Genomic DNA, 24,042 nt, shown 5'->3' with positions numbered 1-24,042 from the left:
GGATTATTAGGTCTTCACACACAGTGATACCACTCACAGTAGTGAGTGCAGTGGAGTGTATCATGCATTTCTAACTGTGGTGTGGAATGAGACTTTCTTTAGGCTTAGTTTCCTCTGCTTGCTGGAGAAATAGGTTGCCTATTTTATTAATCAAAGTAATCAATTCTAGCAGCTGTAATGAAAAAGGGCATCAAAAATTGCAATGGCTTGGCAGAAAAGTTTGCTTCTTGAAATTGTGATGCAGATTGCTGGGAAACATTTGGACTTAGAAAACACCATTCACCCAGCTGTGACAACCGTCTCAAGACATGACTTCTAAGCCGGAAAGAGATGAAAGAGGCAAATTGTCTCCTAGCTGCTTTAGCCCAGAAGTAATACTCATAGTTTTTCTGCACAATTCATTTGCCAATGCTAGTCCCATGGCCCTAACTTAGTGGCATAGGAAGCTAGGAAATGTAGGAGAGTAATTGGAGAATTTGCTGAGCATTATTTGTCTATGGCACGTCTATGGGCCATATTGGGATATTAGTCTCTTCACTCACTTTCGGTGTCCAAGCTTCATGACATGGATTCCTGCATCCCAGGCCCAACAAAAGTAAGGGATAAATCGATAAAATCACAAAATAATCATGTTCAGGGAAATTCAAACAGAAAAATATTTCTAACACTGGATTCCGTCACTTTAGCCACAAACAAGGAATCTATGATTTTTTCTTTGTTTAAATGTGTATATATGTGTGTATGTATATATGATGTGCATATGTTTTAATATATATATATTTTCACATATATAATGTATATCATATAAACAAGATATGTTTTTTGATTTATATATTATATATCATATATACATGTACAATATGTGTATATATATTTTGTTAATATATAATATATAATTATGTATGTCATTATTATATATCATTCTCATATATAATGTTAATATATAACAGATCATATACACACTGTAAATATGTATTATGTAATATAATAGTATATAATATCTTATATAATTAGTTATATAATATATATTTTTATATATTATATATACTCACTATATATACACATATATGTAGATATAACATATAATATGATATATATCATATATGTGTATATATAATATATATTATATATGATATGTGATTATAGATGATATATAATATATATTAATCACATAGTAATGTATTGATTTTTTCATTAATATGTATACTGAATAATATATAATATGTATAATATATAATTAAAAATATGTATATAAAAGCCTCAACAAGCTCTCCACTCTACAACCTAGACAAGATCCCCTGGTCTGTGAATTCCTGCCTTCTGACCCCACCTCATGCCATAATCCCTTGAGCTTGTTATACTCTAGCAACTTTAGACTATTCTTGATTCCTCAATTATAGAAAGCTTATTTCTCTCTCTAGGACTCCCTACTTTCTAATCATTCTGCTTTCAGTGTCCTTCACCCAGATCTCTCCTTGGTTTGTTTTGCTGCCTAGGCTGGAAAGCTAAAAATGAAATAGGTCAGATCCTTCTTGTAGTAAGACAGAAACAATAAAGTGTTCATTTCATCCTTCTAGAAACAGGCTTTCAAAAAGGAAATTAATCTGTATTTTTTCACTGGAGTTTATATTTTTGTAAAAGTTACATTCAATGAGCTAAAAAAATAAGCCTGGGATTTGCATTCACTGTAGTCACCATTGTGTTGTAGTGTTGTAAATATTGCCTTTCTTTTCTTTCTCCTTGGTTGCTCTTTCTCATTCTCTCAATTTTGGCCCAAATGTTGGCCTCATAGCTTCCTTTCTTAAATTGCTATTGTACCTTATATAATATTACTTTTTAAATAATCATAAAATTTGTTCAAATTAATGTATTTTCTGCCTTATGTGATTATATCTCTTAAAATTACCCAATTTATTGTCAGCTTTGTTGGAATAGGGACTATATAAAACTTTAAAAAAATTTTCCCATAATGTCCAGTGCATAATAAAATGTCATAATTAGTTGTTGCACTGAATTTGTCAGTTACAAGACTACTTAATAATCTAGGCATTTGGTTCTGAACTTGTGATAAAAAGGAGACGAAAACGTGCACCAAAGTTAGTGAAATAGAAAAGGGAACTTGATAGTTTTCAATGAAGCAGCATCACTTCTATTTGTTGCTCAGTTTTCCTGTCCTGTTCTCCTTTTCAAATTGCTGACTAAGCAGGAGGCTATTATCCAAGTGAATTAATGCACAAACAGAGAACCAAATGCTACATATTCTCACTTATAAGCAGGAGCTAAACATTGGGTAAACATTGGGTAAAGATGGCAACAACAGACACTGAAGATTTCTAGAGGTCAGAGGGAGGGAGGGGGCCATGGGTTGAAAAACTACCTATCAGATACTATGCTCACTACTTGGGTAATGGGGTAATTCATACACCAAACCCCAGTGACATGCTTGTTTACCTGTGTAACATACCTGGTCACTGGAGAGACCAAGGAAGAGAAGCAAGGGCATGAGCGTCTTTTTAGAAAGGAGAAGTTGTGACTTCTTTAAAAATATCTAGTGAATGTGAGTACTTGTGTAAGAAAATGATTCTAACTTGGAGTTTCATAGAAACATTATCTTGGTAGAGAGAAGACAAAAAGTACTCACAATATGGAGAAATATATGTAAAGCATAAAAATTTTAAGAATAAGTGATTGGTGCTTTTGGATTATCAGTTCATTAATTAATTCAGCATAGATTTGTGCATTCATTTTCCTCAAAATCCCGGTGAGAATTGTGAAAGTTTCCTTAATCTGTCTTCATGTAACCTATTCTATATAATCACAGCTCTATTCTATGTCTATATGTATAGTATACTCTACCAGGTTATAGGCTAATTTCTGGAGTGCCAATGTACTTGAGTTGCATTTTACCAAGAATTGGATCTAAACCTGTTCCCTTAAGAATTGTATATGCAGATTAAAAATGACTACAAAAAGTTAGTGTTTGTTTCCATGAAAACTCCTTAAATGCTTGGAACAGTATAAGTGAACTGACTAGCATAAATGTAGCTGTCAAATAAGGCATAGAAAAATAACTGTGTAAGACTGGTGAAAAATGGAAAATTGCCATTTGAAGATAGTATGTTAAACAGATGTATGCAGCCCCCTGTTAACTGAGCACTATTCGTGACAGCCAAGTTAGGGAATCAACCCAGGTGTCTAGCAAGAGATGAATGGATAAATTAAATGTGGTATATGTACAGAATGAAGGCTTAAGCCTTAAAAAAAAGAAAGAAGCTTTGTCATTTGGGAAAATGTGGATGGAATTGAAGAACATTATAGTAACTGACATAAGCCTGGCATAGAAATGACAAACACCACGTGTTCTCCCTTATTTGTAGAATCTAAAACACTTAAACTCATTAAAACAGGGAGTCAAATGGTGGTTACCAGAGGCTAGAGGGTAGTGAGCATGAAAAATCAATGGTAAAAAGGTACAAAGCCTCAGTTAGACAGAAGGATTAGACTTTTTTTGAGATCTATTGTACAGAATGGTGAATATGGTTAGTAATAGTGTATAGCACATTCAAAATTACTAAAAGAACATATTTCAAGTATTCTAACTCCCCAAAATACTAAGCATTTGAGGTGATGAGTATGTTAATTAGTTTAATTATTCCACATTGCATTTGTAAATCAAAACATCACTTTGTACCTCATAAATATATCCAGCTATAATATTTTCATTTATAATAAAAATTAATTAAAAATAAACCCTAGTTGGATTTTTTAATCACACTGCAAAAATAAAAAGTCAGAATAATTAGCAGATATAAATTCAAACATATGGATCCTAGTTAAAAGGTTATACTGACATGTGCGTTGTTTAAATGTTCAAATTATATGTGTGTGTGTATGACATAAATAAATCATTAAAATGTATTTTCCCATTTAATGATCTTTTCTCCTAATTATCAGTTCACTAGCTCTAGATAAGAGATTTTCAACTCTATTATTTTAATTGAACTTATTTGAAGAATAGAGCATCCCTGGACCTGTGTGACTTGGCCCACTGATAAAGCAAAATTCTCCTAAATTCTAGGCTGGTGTTCTTCCATTGTATGAAACTGTATCCCCTAATCTATCTGTTATTGTTCTTGTATTTTACAGTTTTAATTCTGAGAATGACTTTATAATGCAAGTGGTAAAAATTGCAAGTTCATGTTTACTGTGGGGATATGGGGATGCACTTTACATATCCCTTCAGGAGAACTTGCAGTGGGGGACACCCTGGATGTCATACCTTTAAATATACTTCAGTCTTAACACCAAGGCATTCAGCAACACTGCTTTTGCTGCAAGATGTTCCCAGCCAGTGTTGGAGCACAGTGGGGAATACTAGAGCCAGGTAACTATCCATTCCTGTGGGACTCCTGTAACAGGAACCTTTGTCTCTTGTGGGAAAACTGGAAGAGATTCCATGTAGGCTGAGACTGAGGAACTACACTATAGTCTGACGCTCTTTCTATCTCATCCTTTCTTCCCTCCTTTTTTCACAGAGGTCATTCGTGCATCATAGCCAGAACACCTTCTCTGTCCACTTTTGCTTTTTCCCACTTCAAAGGCATTCATTCCCCCCAATAAGTTGCATATACATCTAAATCCAGGGTTGATGTTTGCTTCTAGGAGGACCTAGGTTGGAAGCTGGTACTGAGAATGGCCTGAAAAAAATATGACAAAGTGTGGAAATTTTTCATTCATTATCCTGCTGGTAATAAGTACTATCCTGAGTTCCCTATCTTGAGTGCAAAGTGGGGCAAGGCCAGTTTCCTAACACAAGAGGACAGTCTCATTGCTGAAGATTTCACTAGTGGAAAAGATGTCCCAGTAGAGATTTGCCACTGTGATGATTCAGGCATTTAAAAGATATGGGGAAAGCAGTGTCTACAAGGACAGTGGAACTGGCTATTTATTACTAAGTTGTACTGATGTCAGGCAGAAGGTAAAGAGAAACTGATAACTATTGACAAGAATAAAAGGCTAAATGTACAAGCAGACAGCTTCTTTGGTGTACCAAATGGCCTTAATTTCCTGAACAGAAGACATCTGAGGAGAAGGCTGGGATGTAATAGTTGAGGTCTTGGAGCTTTTGGGACCCTAAGGCTAAATTGTTTTGCCAAGGTAGGTATCTTAATCCATTTTGTGCTACCATGATATAATATTTTAGAATAACTTATAAAGAATACAAGTTTATTTTTCACAGTTCTAGAGGCTAGGAAGTCCTTGATCAAACCCCTGACATGTTTGTGTCTGGTAATGGCCTGGTCTCTTCTTCCACGATGGTGGCTTGACCATGCAGAGTGGTGAGGAGATACTGTTCTTCACATGGCAGAAGAGCAAAAGGGATAAGAGATGATGAGAGAGAGCAGAGGGGACAGAACTTGCCCTTTGTGAGATGCTTACTCACACAGTAATGATGTTAGTCCATGCATGGGGCAGAACCCTCACTTATCCTCTTAAAGGTCTCACCTCTTACTACTGTTACAATGGCAATTACATTTCAGTGTGAGTTTCGGAGGGGACAAACTTTGAAATCATAGCAGCAGATATTATTTCCTTTGGGCATATGTCCTCAGGTTTATGACTTTTATACCCTATCTGAACTGCCAGAAATTACAGATTCATAGTAGCAGCCAGAATGTGAGAACATAAGAGAAGCCATTTTCTCTTACCTAAGACCACATATTTCTGCTATAGAAACTATCCCATTCACTTTTCTAGTAGTCAGGCCAATAGCTATGATTAACTTACAACATATTTGGAAGCATACAGAGCGTAACAAGGAAAAAGAAAATTCTACCCTGAAGAAGTGCAAGAATTCGCTGGCCTGTTTCTATAGAAGCCATGGTGACACCCCTAGGATTTAATTTGATCAGGGGCCTGGAACATAGGATTGGACACATAAGGATTTATTGATTTGGGGGACAGTGTTTTGGGGGACATAGGATTTAATAACCTGACAGGAACCCCACGGTGACACATTACTATAGTAGCTCTTAAAACCTGAAGAAAACATGGTTCATACGGAGAAAAGTAGAAAAGCGTGTTTCTCTAGGAGACTGAAGAAGAAGAAATAGAAGGATTGTGGAAAGCGGGTGGACTGGCTTGAATATATAAAATAAAGCCAGAAAATCCATGAAATTATTATGTTTCATGGCAAGGCTCCAGAACATACTATTTGCCAAAGCCATAAAGAGTGGCTGGTGAGAGGGCTGCAACCTCACTCAGTTCTTCTTTGGTGGCTCTCTTCTTTAGGCTAGGGCCGATGGTAGGATAGGCTTTACAGAGTTAGCTTGTGAGTTGCCAGGAGGATCTGGCCTCAGAGTAATAGAGGAAAAGAGGCTGGGCTTCTCTGACAAGAAAATTGGGGACCACATTATGACAGTCAGTAGAAAAGTCAGAGAGCCAAGGGAAGGTGACCTTCCAGGAGTTGTGAAGACGGTGACTAGAATATGGTGTTCTATATCCAGTGCATGCTCTGGATAGTAACCAAATGCTGTTTAACATCTGCAACCAGAGGACAGCAATAGTGAAGAGGCGGCTATTTTGAAATTATTATTAGTTATAGTGGTATATTTCAAAGTAGCTAAAAGAGGATTGTAAATGTTTGTACTACAAGGAAATGGTAAACATGTGGGTAAGGGATATAGTTATTAGCGTCATTTGATTATTCAACAGTGTATACATGTGGAAAACATTACATTGTACTCCATAAACATATACAATTACTATTTTTCAATTAAAAATAAAATAGAGGCCGGGTGCGGTGGCTCAAGCCTGCAATCCCAGCACTTTGGGAGGCCGAGGCAGGTGGATCACGAGGTCAAGAGATTGAGACCATCCTGGTCAACATGGTGAAACCCCGTCTCTACTAAAAATACAAAAAATTAGCTGGGCGTTGTGGCGCATGCCTGTAATCCCAGCTACCTAGGAGGCTGAGGCAGGAGAATTGCCTGAACCCAGGAGGCGGAGGTTGCGGTGAGCCGAGATCGCACCATTGCATTCCAGCCTGGGTAACGAGCGAAACTCCATCTCAAAAATAAATACATAAATAAATAAAAATAAAATAGAACTAAAACCAAAAAGGAATGGAGAAGACGGAGTCTGAGGGCAATCAATCACTCTAATAAATAGTTGCTCCGTTCCAGGTCCTGAGCCAACATTCAGATCTGGAAACTATTCTCTGTAGCCTATTGCTATAAGGCCACTAAGACTTTACCCTTATGACCTAACTACTTCCCAAAGGCCCTGCTTCCACATAGCATCCCATTGGGCATTAGGACTTCAAAATAAGAATTTTAAGGGGACACAATCACTCAATCTGTAGCCCCCTAAGTGATTGTATATCTGGAATGCCCACTAGAAAGCTTGTCTTGAGCTGGGCTTACTATGTCATAAAAACATGTTCTAGCAGCACACTATGAAATAAAAAATAGTGCATCTGCTACTGTGCTCAAGCAAGACTGGAGGATGCAAGTCAGCCACACCACTGGATAGCACAGACTTTCACGTCTCGTTTCACTGCAGTACTTTCATGTGTCACCTGTAGATACATAGGGAAAATTCTAATTAACCATCTGGAGGAAAAGAAAGAAGGTTGGCTAAGGTTGGGTTAAGGTTGTATTAGGTCATTATTTTGGGTAAAAGCTAAAAATGGATGGTGGTTGCATCACAGTGACATTTGGGGATGGCCTTAAGAAAAGTAGTGAGGGGCAAATATCCCAATGAATAAAGCTGGAAACGGTTCACCTGATCTTTTCTCCACTTTGAAGTGAAAGTGACTGAAAGTGAGAATATATGTCAGTGGCCTGGAAGGGAAAGGATTAGAAAATTGCAAATGAGAAATTGTAGGGTAGAGGAATGTTGTTGAACATATGGGAGTGGGTGCAAAGTGAAAGCTTTTGTATTACCAAACACACACACACACACACACACACACACACACACACACACACGAAAGCACCCACCATGGAAGAAGCACTGAAAAGCCAAAGTAGACAAAAGGACTGAATCAATTCATGTCAGCCTGTCCTTGTCAATGTTCTTCTTATTCCTTCCTTCTAAAGGAGAAACAATGTTCCTGAGATGTGAGCCTGAAGAAAACACAAGTAACTCTTTTTCTCAAGACCAGGCAGTAAGTTTTGCAGAACCAAACCACTTTGTAGGGTGAAGTTGTGGGAAGGGAGATGTTAGAGCTGCCAGTGACTGACAGGATGAAATTCTTAGAAGGCCCAACTTGGCTAATGAGCCCAATGATACATACTTCATCAACTCTGACAGTAATGAACTGGAAGTTTCTCTCTATCTGCCAGACTTCCATGTCCATCTCACCTTTGGCTTTTCATGTGAAATGTATTCATTAGCTCCTCAAATTCAAATATCTCACAAAATAGAAGGTGAGGACTATTGAAGAGTCCTGTATATATTTTTCATAAAGGTGATTTTTTATTGAAAGGGTTATGTATGAGGAAAAGGAGACAATAGTTCACCTTGCTTCTCTTATTTTTGTAGGTGATTGCGTTTTTTTTCCTTTCTCTCTATGTAAAACTTTATTTTTAATAAGATGGAAATTTAAATTATTCAAAAATCATACTCAATGTCTATATTTAAATTATTCAAAAATCATACTCAATGTCTATATTTATTAAGTTTTAAATTCTAGAATGTTGGGATCTTACAGTCTTCTTAGAGCAAGCAAAGTCCAGAATATACACTTTTTTGGCAGTAGGGGTAGAAAGAAGCTCCTGCATTCTCCGGCACAGAGTCACCTTGATCATGCAGGCCAAGTAGGACCTGAGCTGAGTGAAGAAGCTTCTTTCCTGGCCACCTCTGGGTTCGACATGTACTCCTTTAAAGACCTCTTATATTCATTCATTTGTTTGATTTTATACTTAAATTTCTAGGTTTTCAAAGGCAGTAAACCATATGTGCATTCATATTACCAATGGAGGGCATTTTTAAAATTTCTAGTTGGATAATACTCTTTTCTTCTTGAAAATCAGTGAAACACATGTTTTTTTCCATGACAAAGTTCATGGATTAAACAAATCAAAGAGAAGCTATTCTGTTTAAACAGTAGGGGGATACCGCAATAGCACATTTTTTTTCCCTTGAAGCAACCCTACTAAACTCACAGAATTCTTGAGAGTTCAGTTTGCAGATCACTGACAGAACATCCTCTCCTTATGTTAAAGGTGAAGAAATTGAGAGATGCTATGTATCTGCCACAGTATGAGATAGTCGGCAAAACTGTTGAGTAGACCAAATTTAAACATTGATTAATATAGTACTCTTGAGTCTATAACAGCATGTGTCACCTTTCAAAATGGCATAAAGAACATATACTTTAGACTCCAATAGACCAGGTCCTCCAAGTTTCTTAACTCTTTCAAGTCTCAGTTTCTCTGATTATAAAGTGAGTGTTAGCCCTATCTCATATCATTTGTTCTGAGGAATAAAGTAGAAGAAGTATAATGGCACCTATTGTGGGCCTGGTTTTATTAAAAACTTGAAAACTGTTAGTTTCTTTCTCTCAGTTAATTTTACTTTTGCCTTGGATAGCATACAATGTCATGGTAAAATAAAGAGCACTGGACCGTCCCAATACACTCGTATTATTTGTCAGTTTCTTTAATAGTAGAATGGAAATGGGCTTCACATCAAGCACATTACAACAGACACTTAAGCAACAAAAAATTGGTGACTTGTGAACCATTAGCCCAGATGGCAAAATATTGATTTTGCTTATTTCATAGATGGCTTTATAGTGGGGAAATGCAGAAAGAATAGGACTGTGGACCTGAAGAAAAAAACTGACACATATCTATACCTAATCCTTCAATAAAGGGTGCTTATGAGTATTTATTTTATTTTAAAAATATATATATATGTAGCCTTTTATAAATTTATGAAAAAAGAAATAAGAAAAAGTGAAACAAACAAAACTCTAAGGTAACTGACCACCCTGACATTTTTGGAAAGGCTTTTGAAGGCCATTCACACTTTTCCTAGACCTCCTGTAGATGATTCACAAATACCAAGATTATTTTATTTACACTGATTATGTTTTTCATTAACAAAAGGAGAATATCTATGCCAAAAATGTCAGCATAAATCAAGACAAAGAATTGATTTAGATTTGTTACTCTTAAGTGCTATCCAACACTTAGTAAGAAATATCTAGACCAAGAACAATGAACACACAGTCTATTATCTCATAACCTTAAAAATACTGAATGGCTTACTGGCACAGTATGAAGCTACCTTCTGTTGAGAAAAAATTAAAGTTGCTCAATACTGCTATTTTGTGTAAAAAAAAAAAGCAGATATGTATGTATTCTTTCAAGAATATGAAATATATTCTTTCATTATCATATTACAATGTTTGCTGTTTTGAATATTATCATGTTCACTTTTTAATGTTATCTTTTCATAATCTGTCTTTTTGCTAGGGGCTGCCATAACAAAATACCACAGATTGGCTTAAACAAGAGAAAGTTATTTTCTCTTGGTTCTGGAGGTGGGAAATCCAAGGTCAAAGTTTGACAGGACTGACTCTTCCTCAGGTCTCTCTCCTTGCCTTGCAAATGGCAGTCTTCTCACAGTGTCCTCATGTGGCCTTTTCTCCTTGCTATTGCATCTTGTGTCCCATTCTCTTTCTTTTTTTTTTCTTTTTAGGATACTAGTCAGATTAGATTAGGGTACATGCTGTTGACCTTATTTTAACTTAATCATCTTTTAAAGACCCTATCTAGAAATATAATTGCATGGCTTGGAGGACCTCATTTAACTTTAATTACCGTTTGAGAGGCATCATTTCCATATACGGTTACATTCAGAGGTTCTCGGGGTTTCGACTTCAATATATGAATTTTGAAGGACACAATTCAACCCATAAAACTTTTCAACTTTCAAACTTACAAAGTGACTAATATATTAGTCAATGAGTTCCACAGTTGCTATTGGATTTAAACATTTGTTTACAACTTCAGAGACTTGTTTAGGCTACTAGGTGGGTGAACTTCTTCTGTCTATGCCCAAGGAAAGTTTCTACCTGTGCTCTGTAATTGTATCAAGAGAGATGGCCAATTTGCTTATGGTCTAAGTGTAAACATTTATTTTTGTGTGTGTGTTTCTTTCTGCGTGGTCCTGCATGATATTATATCCTGTCAAACACCTATGGGTAGGAATTTCCAAATTGTCTGATTTCTCCAGAAACAACCTAATGGTTGTGAGCTGGAACATTGTTGTGTACAATCTGTTACAGTCTGTGTGGGTGCATGCATCCGGGCATGATGCATGTGTAGCAGCAGGAGGGGTGTGCATATGTCTTTGTACAAACTTTCATTTTCGTTTTCCCTTTTCTTTTCATTTATCTTCTGAAGTCTCTTTTTAAGTTCTTCATATTCTGTCTTCTTTTACCATAGAATTCATACTTTTGCAAATATAACAGAGTTTCTTTTCCACACCTAGTCCATCCCATTCTTGCAATTTCTTCCACCATGGACGTAGGCTGATATTAATGCAGTCTTAGTCTGCTGCTTAGTCTTATTTGGGCACTAAAACAGGCAATTTCCCCTCTTAGGATGAGAATGTGTTAATACAAATAATTGGTTCCTCAAATATAATTCTTTGATCACTAGCAATGGTAGTGCTAGCTCTTCTCCTAAAGCAGTGGCTTTCAAACTTTTCTGATCATGACCCACATTCAGATTCAGCATGCAGATACCTACATATCAACAGTGATCAGTCAACTCCACTGTTAGTTGCTGTCTTGAGTTCACATGAACAGTCAAAATCATGAGACACAATAGGTTTTGCTTATCTTTAAGACACAATAGGTCCACTATTATGTCTTTAAGAAATAATACCAGACAGGACCAAACACAGCGTGCACAGAAACAGCAAAGTGGAGGTGTTGTGAGCCCCAGGCCCAACTTCTAATGTCGTAGTTATTCTGTTTGAAACGTGCAAGGTTATGAAAGATAAAGCTTAATGTGAGCAGATGAATTTGACTCGGAAAGCATCAGCTCTGAAATCCCTTCAGCTTGTATATTAGCTACTCACATAGCCCTCAAGTACCCATTACTAGATAATCTTGGGAATTCCTGAGGAATACACCACAAGTGACCATTTTCTGGAACAGCTTTATCTCAGCAATGCCAGGTTTTAATTAGTCTTGGCCACAAGGGACATACAGTTGGTCTGTAACATAGTTCTTAGCCAATTTCTCACTGATCTTGGCAGAGGAAATCTAGCAAATATGGATGGTTGAAATAAAAATAGTAAATAATGTTATCTTAAATGGTGGAATTCAGGTTGGACTATGGTACTTTATGCTCACTCTTAATTAGAGGTTATTCCCACGATCGCTCTTTTTACTTTCTGTCATCTCCCCATTACCACCACTCACTGCCTTCGTCACTATCATCACGAACATTACTATCTCTTACTGTTATCAGGGTGCCACTGCAAAAGCTCAGATAATCTCTTAGTCTGTTTGGTGCTGCTATAATAGAATGCCTGAGACTGGATAAGTTATAAGGAGCATGAATTTATTTCCTACATTCCGGAGGCTAGAAAGTCCAAGATCAAGAGGCCAGCATCTTTTAAGGGCCTTCTGGCTACATCATCCCATAGCAGAAAAATGGAAGGGCAAAGAGAGGGCAAGGGAGAAACAAAAGGGGGCCAAACTTGTCTTTGTACAAGAGACTTACTCTCATGATATCGGCATGAATTTGTTCATCGGGTGAAGTCCTAATGGCCTAGTCACCTCTAACACGCTACCTCCTAACACTTCCATTGGAGGTTAAGTTTTCAATGCCAGCTTTTGGGGAGACACTATCAAACCATAACAAAATCAAAACGTAGAATGTATGAAAGAGCTGCTTTTCTACAACCATTGTCCTTTAAAATGGTTGACCCCAATGATATACAAATGACTTTCAGTTAAAAAGTTTGAAATGCACTGTTTTTGAATTCTCACAAATCTAGCAAAGAATAGATAATTTATGAAGAGATATGAATATAGAGAAGAAAGGCACTTGATATAATTGGTCACAAAATGCTTCATATTTAGATAGCAAGGCACTCCAATCTAAGAGAGGAAATTGAAATAAAGAAGCAGAAAGTATTTCTCTCTTAGGGGATGGAGAATGGAAGATACTTTATCTATAGAAAAGGGCAGTGATGATGTGGTGATATGTGAGGATTTACATGTTCCAAAATATTATTCCATGTTGCTTAACATTTCTATCATTAAATAATACATCTGGGTTATGCACACATAACACACACATGCATAGTATTCAGAAGAAACAGTTTTGGTAAAGGTAGGCTTTGTGCTCTTTTAAGTATATTGCAGGCACGTCTGAACTGAGATAATAGGGGCGATGGGTACCTGGCTTTATAATAATGTTTTCCCCTCCTTGAGTTTTTCTTCTGTTAATAGAACTGGTTTTATATCGTGTTTGTGATGGTTAATTTTATTTGTCAACTTGGCTGGCCATGGTACCCAGATATTTGATCAAGCATTATTATGGATGTTTTCTGTAAAGGTGTTTTTTAGATGAGATAACCATTTAAGTCAAAAGACTTTTTGAGTAAAGAAAAGAGCCTCTATAATGTACGTGAGCTTCATCCAATCAATTGAAGGCCTTAATACGGAAAAGACTCAACTTCTACAACAAGAATGAATTCTGCCAGCTGATGACCTTTGGTCTCAAACTTCAACTGTTCTCGAAGTCTCCAGCCTAGTGACTTACTGTAGAAGATTTTAGATTTGCCAAGCCTCCATGTTTACCAATTCTTTAAAATGAACCTCTGCTTATATATACATTTAGATATTAACATATAAACACACACACTCATATCCTATGGATTCTGTTTCTCTGGGAAACTCTAATACAGATTTTGATACTAGGATTGGTTCTATCAGCAACTGTTTTTAGTCAGTATAGCTCTTTCTTTTTTTTTAATAATGAAAAATGCAGTTGACTATTAAACAGTTCAGTTGTCAGTGGCAAAACTCCCATGCAGCATTTGGTTTTCCTGACTTTTAGCTAGCCTACTGTTGACCAGAATCCTTATTGACAACATAGTCTGTTAACACACATTTTATATATGTATCACATACTTTTATACATGTATTATATACTTTTTAGTAACATTATTTTTCCTCTAGCTTATTTAATTGTACAGTTGAATTTGTACAATTGAATTTGTACCATTAAATAAGCTAGAAGAAAAACAATGTTACTAAGAAAATTGTAGGGAAGAGAAAACATATTTGCTATTTATTATGTGGAAACTGATTATCATAAAGGTCTGCATCCCCATTGTCTTTACAGTGTGTAGGCTGAGGAGGACTGAGAAGAGAAAACACTGGTGTTACTGTTTCAGGTGTGGCAGAGGCCGAAGACAACTCAAATGTAAGTGGACTCGTGCAATTCAAATGCATGTTGTTCAAAGGTCAACTGTATTTGCAATTGTGAGAAAAGTGTAGACTCTGCTGTCAATTTTTGTAATCTGAAGGAAAACATGGTTTTGTTATGCAAAAAAGGTAAGAGTTTTATAATTTTCTTCCTTCCTTTCTCCCTCCCTTCCTTTCTTTCCTTTTCTTAAAAATAATGATGCAGTGATTACACAGCTGGAATGCTGTGACTCAGAAGTGAAAAAGCAGCAGGTCCAATAAATAAAGGCAGAAGCAATACTTGAAATTCACAACACATAGTAATTGGCATGGGTGGTTAAACCGTAGAAATCTGAGTTAGGACGAAGTTTCTAAGATGCAGTGTTGAAAGTTTAGCTTACTGTCTTTATCACAATTGTGAATGGAGTCATAATGCTTTGTTTGTCAAGATTCTATTAGTTTTATAAATTTTCTTCAAGATGTATTGTGCCTTGTTCTTAAATATCTAGCTTAAGAAAAAAAGACATACATTTTCCTGTGGTTCTCAGGACTTCATACAGTTTCTTTGTTAATTCATATATTTGAGAATGATATTTGAGAATGTTAGTGGCATGATATGAAACTGTTGTCTGTAATGATAACGGGTAACCACCAAACATCCAACCATAAAAACATAATAGTGGCGACATTTCTCAAAATTAATAAAAACAAAATTTTTCTTTATTAGAGATTTTGATATTCAAGATTTCAAGATTCAACTAAGGAATGCACTTCTCACAGGAAAGGCAATAAAGTACAAATTCACCAAGTGACCAATTACGAATTTCTCAAAGGGTGATAAACTTCCTTCATATATCCTGATACTCAAACAAGAGTCTGTTCTGTGTATCAAGAGATACTAATAAACATTTATTAATGTGACCAGTTACTACAAATAAAAATTCCTATTCTGCAAAGTTCTCCATATTTAATATGGAGAACTAAATGGATAGGCCAATTTAGATTTCAAAAGAATGGAGATAACCTATATGCAATGTTGCTATAAAGCAGATATTCTGTAGAATCAAAGTAGGTTTAGTATAGTTACTAAAAAATCTCGCCATAGTGGACTTGTGTGTCCAACTCAAGTGATAGTCCCACAACGCTCATCTCCTTACTTGAGTAGCTCAGTAAATTGATTTTAATTTGCATGCTGTAGGACTTTCCACCCTGTGGCAGGCTCATTTCTATGACCTGGTGATTCCTATGTCATTTTTGTTTTGTACTTTTCTTGGTGACTTTCTTCTTTGACTTATCCTAGACCCAAAGCTCATGCCTGTTCAGTTCTACCCCATACATTTTTTTCTAAAGTTTCTCAAAGTTCTTTTTTTTTTTTTTTCTGTATTAAGCAGTCTTTAAGAAGGCAAATGGTATGTGAGGTAAGGCATTCAGGAAAACCTCTCTGCTATTTAACAGTTATGAAACTGTTTCCTTGTCTGTCCCACACTTAAGCTTCTTGATATTCTCCCTGCTTTAGCCTGGATGTTAAATTAGATGGCTAAGTAGAAGTTGCCCAATTTTTTTTTCCTGCTAGGCAACAGAAAAAAAACAACAACTTTGAAAGCCTAATCTTATTTTTGTGAGGTTGAAGAACAGACAGGTAACATGATGATTGGCTGGACAAAAATATATTTTATTGATATGCATTTATTATATTAATTACACATAATATACTCAGTGATATACACATCTATGTTGAAGAAACTTTTTAAAAATCATTTTTACTCTTATTTTAGATTCAGGGAGTATATGTGCATGTTTGCTATATGGTTACATTATATGATGCTGAGGTTTGGGATGATCCCATCACCCAGGTATGAGGGTATACCCAAGAGGTGGTTTTTCAACTCTTGCCCCCTTTCTTCTCTCTCCATTCTAGTAGTTTCTATTGTTCCGTGTCTATTGTTGCTGTCTTTATGTCCATGAGTACCCAGTGTTTAGCTTCCACTTGTAAGTGAAAACCTGCAGTATTTGGTTTTCTATTCTTGTGTTAATTTGCTTAGGACACTGGCCTCTAGCTGCATCCACATTGTCACAAAGAACACAATTTCATTATTTTTTATGGCTCCACCATTGATGGGTACCTAGGTTGACTTCATGTCTTTGCTATTGTGAATAGTCCTGTGATGAACATGAGTGCTTATGTTTTTTGTTAGAGCAATTTACTTACTTTTGAGTGTGTACCCAGTAGTGGTATTCCTGGATCGAAGGATAGTTCTAAGTTTTTTGAGAAATCTCCAAACCTCTCTCCATAATGGATGAACTGATTTCTATTATAACCAAAAGTGTATATGCATTTCCTTTTCTCTGCAGCCTTACCAGCATATGTTGGGTTTGTTTGTTTGTTTTTTAGTAATAGCCATTCTGACTGGTGTAAAATGGTATCTCATTGTGGTTTCGATTTAGATTTCTCTGTTGATCAGTGATGCTGAACAGTTTTTATGTTTGTTGGTTACTTATATGCTTTCTTTTGAGAAATGTCTGCCTATGTCGTTTGCCCATTTTTTAATAAAGTTGTTTGTTTTTTGTTTGATGAATTGTTTAAGTACCTTATAGATTCTGGATGTTAGTTTTGTTGAATGCATAGTTTGCAAATGTTTTCTCCTATTCTATAGCTTGTCTGTTTGTTGATAGTTTCTTTTGCTTTGCAGAAACTCTTTCGTTTAGTTAGGTCCCACTTACAAATTTTCGTTTCTGTTGCGACTACGTTTTAGGACTTTCTCATAAATTCTTTTACAAGGCCAATGTCTAGAATAGAGTTTCCTAGGTTTTGTTTTCTAGGATTTTTATAGTTTGATGTTATACATTTAAATCTTTAATTAATTTTTTATATAGTAAAGGTAGGAAGCCACTTTCACTCTTCTGTATGTAGTTAGCCAGCTATTCAAGAATCATTTATTAAATAGAAATGACTTTCCCTGTTGCTTACTTTTTATTGAATTCCTCAAAGATCAGATGACTGCAGGTGTGCAACTTTATTTCTGAGTTCTCTATTATGTTCCATTGGACTATGTATCTTTTTTTTTTTTTCTTTTTAACAAGTATCAGACTGTTTTGGTTCCTGTAGCCTTATATACCATAGTTTGAAGTCAGATAATATGATGTCTTCAGCTTTTTATATGTGTCTGTAGGTTTGCTTTGGCTATTTGGGGTCTTTTTTTGGTTTCATATGAATTTTAGAAGAGTTTTTTTCCTAATTCTGTGAAAAAAATTACATTGGTAGTTTGGTAGGAAAAGCACTAAATGTGTAGATTGCTTTGGGCAGTGTGGCCATTTTAATAATATTAATTCTTAATGTATGAGCATGAAATATTTTTTCTATGTTTTTATGTTATCTCTGACTTTCTTCATCAATGTTTGTAGTTTTTCTCATAGAGATCTTTCACCTTCTTGGCTGGATGTATTTTTAGGTATTGATAAAACTGGTCTTAAATATATATGTTTGTAATGGTTAATTTTATGTGCCACCATATGTGTGTGTACATATACACAAACGTTCACAAATGATATATGAGATACTTCCCAGTATTTTATGAACATATTCATATCTAATCAATGAGGTTAGCTTTGCATTGTGGACGTTTCAGCAAATATCTCTAAAGAAGAATAACCACTGCACAACTACACCACGATTAATTTTAGAGTTACTCATGAAGGTAGGTTATAAGATAAATAATGAGGAAAAGATGTCTGTGTGGTGGTGGAATGACCATTGGTTACATGATACTTACAATAGCTGAATGACTGTAGAAGCTTTCTACAGCCAGAGACAAGGAAACTAAAATTAAAGGATGCCATAGTATTTACACACATGGAACGTTCCTTATTCAAAGTTTTTCTGTTTCTACTTCCTTGTTTATGTAGGCTAATCATTTAACAGGGAACTGCTATCTCAGTGACTACTATCTCCACTTTTATTCTCGGTGAAGTGGCAGTTTATTGATGACAGAGTTGACTGGGATATTTAAAAGGAAAGTTGTAATAAAGGGTAGAAGAACCAGCTGATTCTTTTGAGGTGTTTGGATTACTTGGGGAAAAATATATGTTAAAGTGGATTATGGCCAAGGATGGCATTAAGAAAGCTAAGCTGCACTGGCTATGTGATACCGTGCCGGTCACTACCAGCTATGTGTCATTGTGTAAACCACTGTATTTCTCTGTCCACAAGTTTTCTCACCTATAAAATGGGTCTTGTATCAATTCATTGCTAATGTCTTTTCCAAGTCTAACATTTTATGTTTAAAACACTTAGGAAATTTATCTCTGAGCTCTTCTTCAATTATAGTTAAATCAGAACCTTTGTTCTCTTGATAGCCCAATGGATTACTATATTTTTAAGAGGCTAGAGAGTGGCACAGCAAGGCAAAGTGACCTATTCAAGGACACACTCTTCAAAAGGGACAAAGCCAGAATCTATTTCATTGGATTCACTTTTTTTTTAACAGATAGTGATGCATCTTTGCACCCTGCCTTGATTGTATAAACAAGAATACAAATGTTCACCAAATATTTTCCATATTCCAGAACTATAATTTTTTAAAAACAGAAGGCTCTTTTCAAATCTGCCAGTGCATATTAAAAGCATTACCCTTGTCAAGGTAATGGGAGAATAATGCAATATATAGAGAAAAAAGCAATAATCTGAGTAACTCTTTGACTTCCTAAAAGCCAAGGCCAATCTTTATGTAGTCAAACTTGTTGAGTTTTAGTGAAGACCTGGTCTGGGCTGAGGCTTCCCTAGCTCCTTGTAGCAGATGGCATGAGATACTGAAGGTTTTTGATAAACTTGAGATACAGTCTGTTGAGATTTAATGTTGCTTTCAAAAAGGTCAAGGAGAAACTGAGAATTCTTTGCTCTGCATCTATACCCACAGATTCATGGCTTTTGAGATTAGCAGAATTTTTAGGATTAGAGTATGTCAGGGCAACTGAATATAAATTGTTGACATGGTGTATCAGTTCCCTATTATTATAATAAATTACCACATATTTAGTGACCTAATTCAGCACGATGTTTTTCCTTACATTAATGGAGGTTAGAGGACCTAAAATCAAGATGTCTTCTGTAGGATTTAGGGTAGACTCCATTGCCTTGCCTTTTGGCTCTGGCTCCTTTCCTCATCTTCAAAGCCATAAATATGCATTTCAAATCTCTCTTTCTGAGGCTGACAATCCTGCCACGTTCTTATAAGGATTCTTCTGATTATATTGTGGCCATCCAGATAATTAGAAAGAGTCTCTCCTCAAAATCCTCAGCTGAGTCACATCTGCAAAGTCTCTATTGCTACGTAAGGCAACGCATTCACAGGTTCTGGGCATAGGCATGTGAATATCTTTGGGGACCAGTATTCTGTCTACCACATATAATAAACTGAATGGGCCCATTTGGATCTGTTCTACTAGCAGAACAGTGTTTGGTAAGTTGTTCATGGACCTTCAATTAAACAAAACCAGATTCTCAGTTGTCCCCCAGGAACAATAGCATGTGAGTCTTACAAAGAAGGACAGACTGTAGAAGCTCTAGGGAGGTAATGGACATAACACAGATGACTAAAGTTTAACCCTCTGGGAAGCCTTTTGGAAATTAGAAGAGTCAGTAAACTTTGATAATGTTCCAACACTCTTTTACCTTTAAGCCAGTTCAACCCAAAAGCACCTCCAGCCTCCTGTGGTTAAGGCATACTTCTGCTTCAGGGCACACACTAAGTGTTCCTCCTGTCTGGAATATTATTTTCTCAGATATTTCATGTAACCCTTCACCTTCTTCAAATCTTTGTTTAAATGCCAGTTTCTAAATGAAGTTTGCTCTGATTATGTGAAAATTGCAAACTATCCCTTTCTTCACATGTCTAATACAAATTGTTCTGTTCTAGTTTGAATTATTATATTATTACTTTTTTATAATTATAAATTTTAGCTGATTATGTCTACAGAGAGTACATTATCTCCTTTTACCCCCTCCGTGTAGAAGTTAAGTTCTAAGATATAAAAGCTTATCTGATGTTTTTCATGGAAGTATCCTATGTGCTAAAAGCAGTGCCCAGTGTATAGCAGGTACTCAGTAAAAAGTTTTAAAGAATTTAAGGACTAAAGATTAAACTCCAGCCAATTCACTAAAATGTATCCCAATCAGCTTGTTTCCAGCTGTTCTCCTATTTTAATTTAAATTTTATTTGAGTAACTATTCCCGTTTTAACTGATTCCTAAACTTTAGCTTGTCAACTGTTTTTGCTCTTCTTGTATTTTAAACTAGTAGCACAATACTTGGCACTCACAAGGAAACAGGCTCAGAGTTCTCTCTCCAGTTCTTCCAACCCTGGCTACTCACGGAAGGAAAATTTACTGAAGCTTTGGTCCTGAGACACAAGTTTACTTGGCAGAGCTCTCAACTGGGCCCACATAACCTGAGATTGGAATTGGACAGCCGTTTCTATGACAGATGCTTCTTAAAGTACACACATATTGGTTCCACCAAACTTTTGGAGTCTAAAAGTTTCCTTTTACTACTCAAAATTAATAGAACCTGGCTTTGTGAACCTTATGAAAGACATAACTAGTTTCCTCTTGGCCATTTCCTGTGTCATTGCTTTGTTTTCTTCCTTGGAGTAGAAATGAACATGTTTTTCATTCTTCCAAAGTGATTCATTTCCTCTGAGAGATTTCTGCAGAGTAGAATCTCACAGATTTGCCAGCATGGTTTTGAGCCCAGTGCTAGATTATCATGAAAAAGAAAAAACCAAAAACCACTAAAAAAATAAAACAACAACAACAAAAACCTGTATAGAAAAAAAGTTGTAAAGCCAATTTTTGAAACAGTTGTTAGTAACAGATATTAATGTTTGCCCAATTTGGTGACCTTCTAACTTAGCCTAATAATTGGTCATATCTTTTGAACAAACAGTCTGTGTTATACATACGGTGTTTTCAAAATGAGATCGATGTAAATACATAGTTCTTTTGACATCTACCACGTCATAAGATAGTCGGAGTGGTAGAAAGATTCACTAAAATGTTAATAAGCAGGTTGATGAAAATATTTAATTTGGCATGTCATGTGGATCTTCAGGAAGTGAAAATCCTCATGCTGCCATAGGTATAAATCCTTTAACTCTCCCTCTGCTGGCTTCACCAGTCTGCACGCTGAGTTCACTTCTCGCATGTCATATTTTGCTGAAGAAAACAGAATGACAAGGCTCATTCTGTGTCTGCAGCAGCACAGCGGGTGAGTTTTACTTGGAGGAGCCAGAAACCATTCTCTGCCAGAGAGACGTCTTATTAGCAGGCATGAAGGGATAAAGCAAATTCAACTAAAATACAGACTACAGAAAATATTTTGCAAGCAAATCAGAAGTCATCTATATTTATTCATCGATTTCTTTATATGGAAAATCATTTGGTAGTTTAAAAATACTTATGGAATAAGAATGAGCTATAGCTCTCTAGTCAGTTTATGTCACAAAAATGACCAAAATCTTCTTTTAAATGCAAACACATGCGGAGATAGCGTATTTATATTAGAAGTCTTTAGCATTCACGTATTAGATAAGTTAACCAATGCACAATGCCAAATTTGAGACCAAGTTTTGCCCTAAGATTTTCTGTTTGTCTCATATCATAAAATTTGTAATAGTTCCCATTTCTCCAATATCTATTGTGTAAATGGATTAATCTGAAAGGAAATGGAATATTTCAATCATGGCAGAAAATGACACAGGTGTTGACAGTAGATTGGAACATGTCATATCTTCTTAAATACACTTTTTCCAAACACCCTCATTTCTTTCACTAAATCCTTACATTTTCCAGAAAGCCAGATTAGAAGCTTTAAACACTTCTCTTTTTTCTCCTTTCCCATATATACTTTATCTCTTAACAAGCCACGTTCTCCAGCTTTCCCAACTCTTTCTTCTTTGTCTGACCACTGTGTAGTTTCCACTCATAGATCTTCAGACCTAACTGAAGGTATCAATTGAAGGGCCTGATTTGGCTTCCTCACTAACCTCTTGAATTTCAGTTATGGCCACTCGCCTGCCCTTGCTCCAGTCTTCTGCCTCTCCACCTTCCTTACATACTTCTTTTCGTCTGGATAGTAATGGAATTGCTGGATCAAATGATAGATTTACTTTTAGTTCTTTAAGGAACCTCCACACGGCTTTCCATAGGGTTTGTACTAGTTCACACTCCCACCAACAGTGTAAAATTTCCCTTTCCACCACCTTCACACCAACATCTATTATTAACTCATGTTCTGAAAAAAATATATAATTCCCAATGATGGAATTGAATGGAATAATAGAGAACAGAAGATATTTAGGTGTGTTAGTCCAATCTGAGTGAGCTCTGTAAGTAGAAATCGAATTTATTCTTAGTGAGTCTGAAACAAATGCCTGGGATTGGCCTCATGTTCTGTGAAGAGTAATGTTGTGCAGTAATTGCATGGGGAGTAGTACTTTAATTATAATGACTATGGGCCAGGAAGTACAATGCCACGTAGAAATTGAATTGAGCAAATATCAGCATCTGAAGCAAGAGAATTTTGTAGAAAACAAAATATCGTCGGTAAAATGGAATTTAGAGCGATTACCATTTGTTGTATTTGAGTCACATCCTATCTCTTTGCTCAATACTTTTGAAGCAATCTATAATGAAGGACAAAAAAGTTAATAAAATTAGAATTACTAGCAGTGGTAGAAAGCAAGCAAACAGAAGGGTGAATCACTCTGAATTCCTGGTTACAACTAAGAGAAATAGACCCTACATGATGTAAGCAGGAAAAAAGTCTTAGAAACCATGAAACTCGGGTGGTCCAATCCCCTCAATTTTTAATTAACACAATTAAGAATGGTTTCAGCTACTCTTTGAGGTCTCATAGGCAAACTGTATTAATGCCATGAGAGTCACTAATCTTCTTTTTTCTTTCTTTTTTTTGAGTTGGAGTTTCGCTCTTGTTACCCAGGCTGGAGTGCAATGGTGCGATCTCAGCTCACCGCAACCTCCGCCTCCTGGGTTCAGGCAATTCTCCTGCCTCAGCCTCCCGAGTAGCTGGGATTACAGGCACGCGCCACCATGCCCAGCTAAGTTTTTGTATTTTTAGTAGAGACGGGGTTTCACCATGTTGACCAGGATGGTCTCGATCTCTTGACCTTGTGATCCACCCGCCTCGGCCTCCCAAAGTTCTGGGATTACAGGCGTGAGCCACCATGCCCGGCCCTACTAATCTTCTTTATACTAACTTATACTTTTTAATGTGTTTTATATGACCTCTTGAATAATTTCTTATGCCTCTGGGGTATGAGCACTTATATAAATTTGCATTCATTTTTTTCCTATTTTTCTGACATATAAGAATATGTGATGAATAAGTGAAAAGTGATTAGAAAAAAAGTGTTACATTTAACAGTAAAATTTATACATAAGTGCAAATTAATTTGTTTTTTGAAGTAAAAAGATGTTAGAGGTCATTCTTCTAATCTTCAAGAGTTTTTGAGAAAGGATGCAAATATTTTATTGGCATTTTCTTGGTGTGATGTTTTTTACTTGCCAAAGCTTTGTCATTT

The 24,042-nt window shown here is 36.0% G+C and overlaps 1 protein-coding gene across 14 annotated transcripts in view; it reads left to right on the top strand.

Annotated features, from left to right (window-relative positions):
- The window catches only part of LOC144579619 (uncharacterized), a 634,762-nt gene that overhangs the window by 347,269 nt on the left and 263,451 nt on the right, over positions 1-24,042 (top strand). For 7 of the 14 annotated variants that reach the window (XR_013527747.1, XR_013527742.1, XR_013527738.1 and 4 more), the window contains 2 exons: positions 14,385-14,465; positions 15,174-15,278. The gene's annotated coding sequence lies outside the window, so the exon portion shown is untranslated. Of the gene's footprint in view, positions 1-14,384; positions 14,466-15,173; positions 15,279-24,042 lie in introns of those variants that run through there. The other 7 variants (XR_013527746.1, XR_013527739.1, XR_013527741.1 and 4 more) reach the window with 1 other exon arrangement.

This window comes from Callithrix jacchus, chromosome 15 (assembly GCF_049354715.1).
Source record: "Callithrix jacchus isolate 240 chromosome 15, calJac240_pri, whole genome shotgun sequence".
Lineage (NCBI taxonomy): Eukaryota > Metazoa > Chordata > Mammalia > Primates > Cebidae > Callithrix > Callithrix jacchus.
Note: the sequence above shows the minus strand (reverse complement) of the source record. Positions and strands in the feature narration are given on the sequence as shown.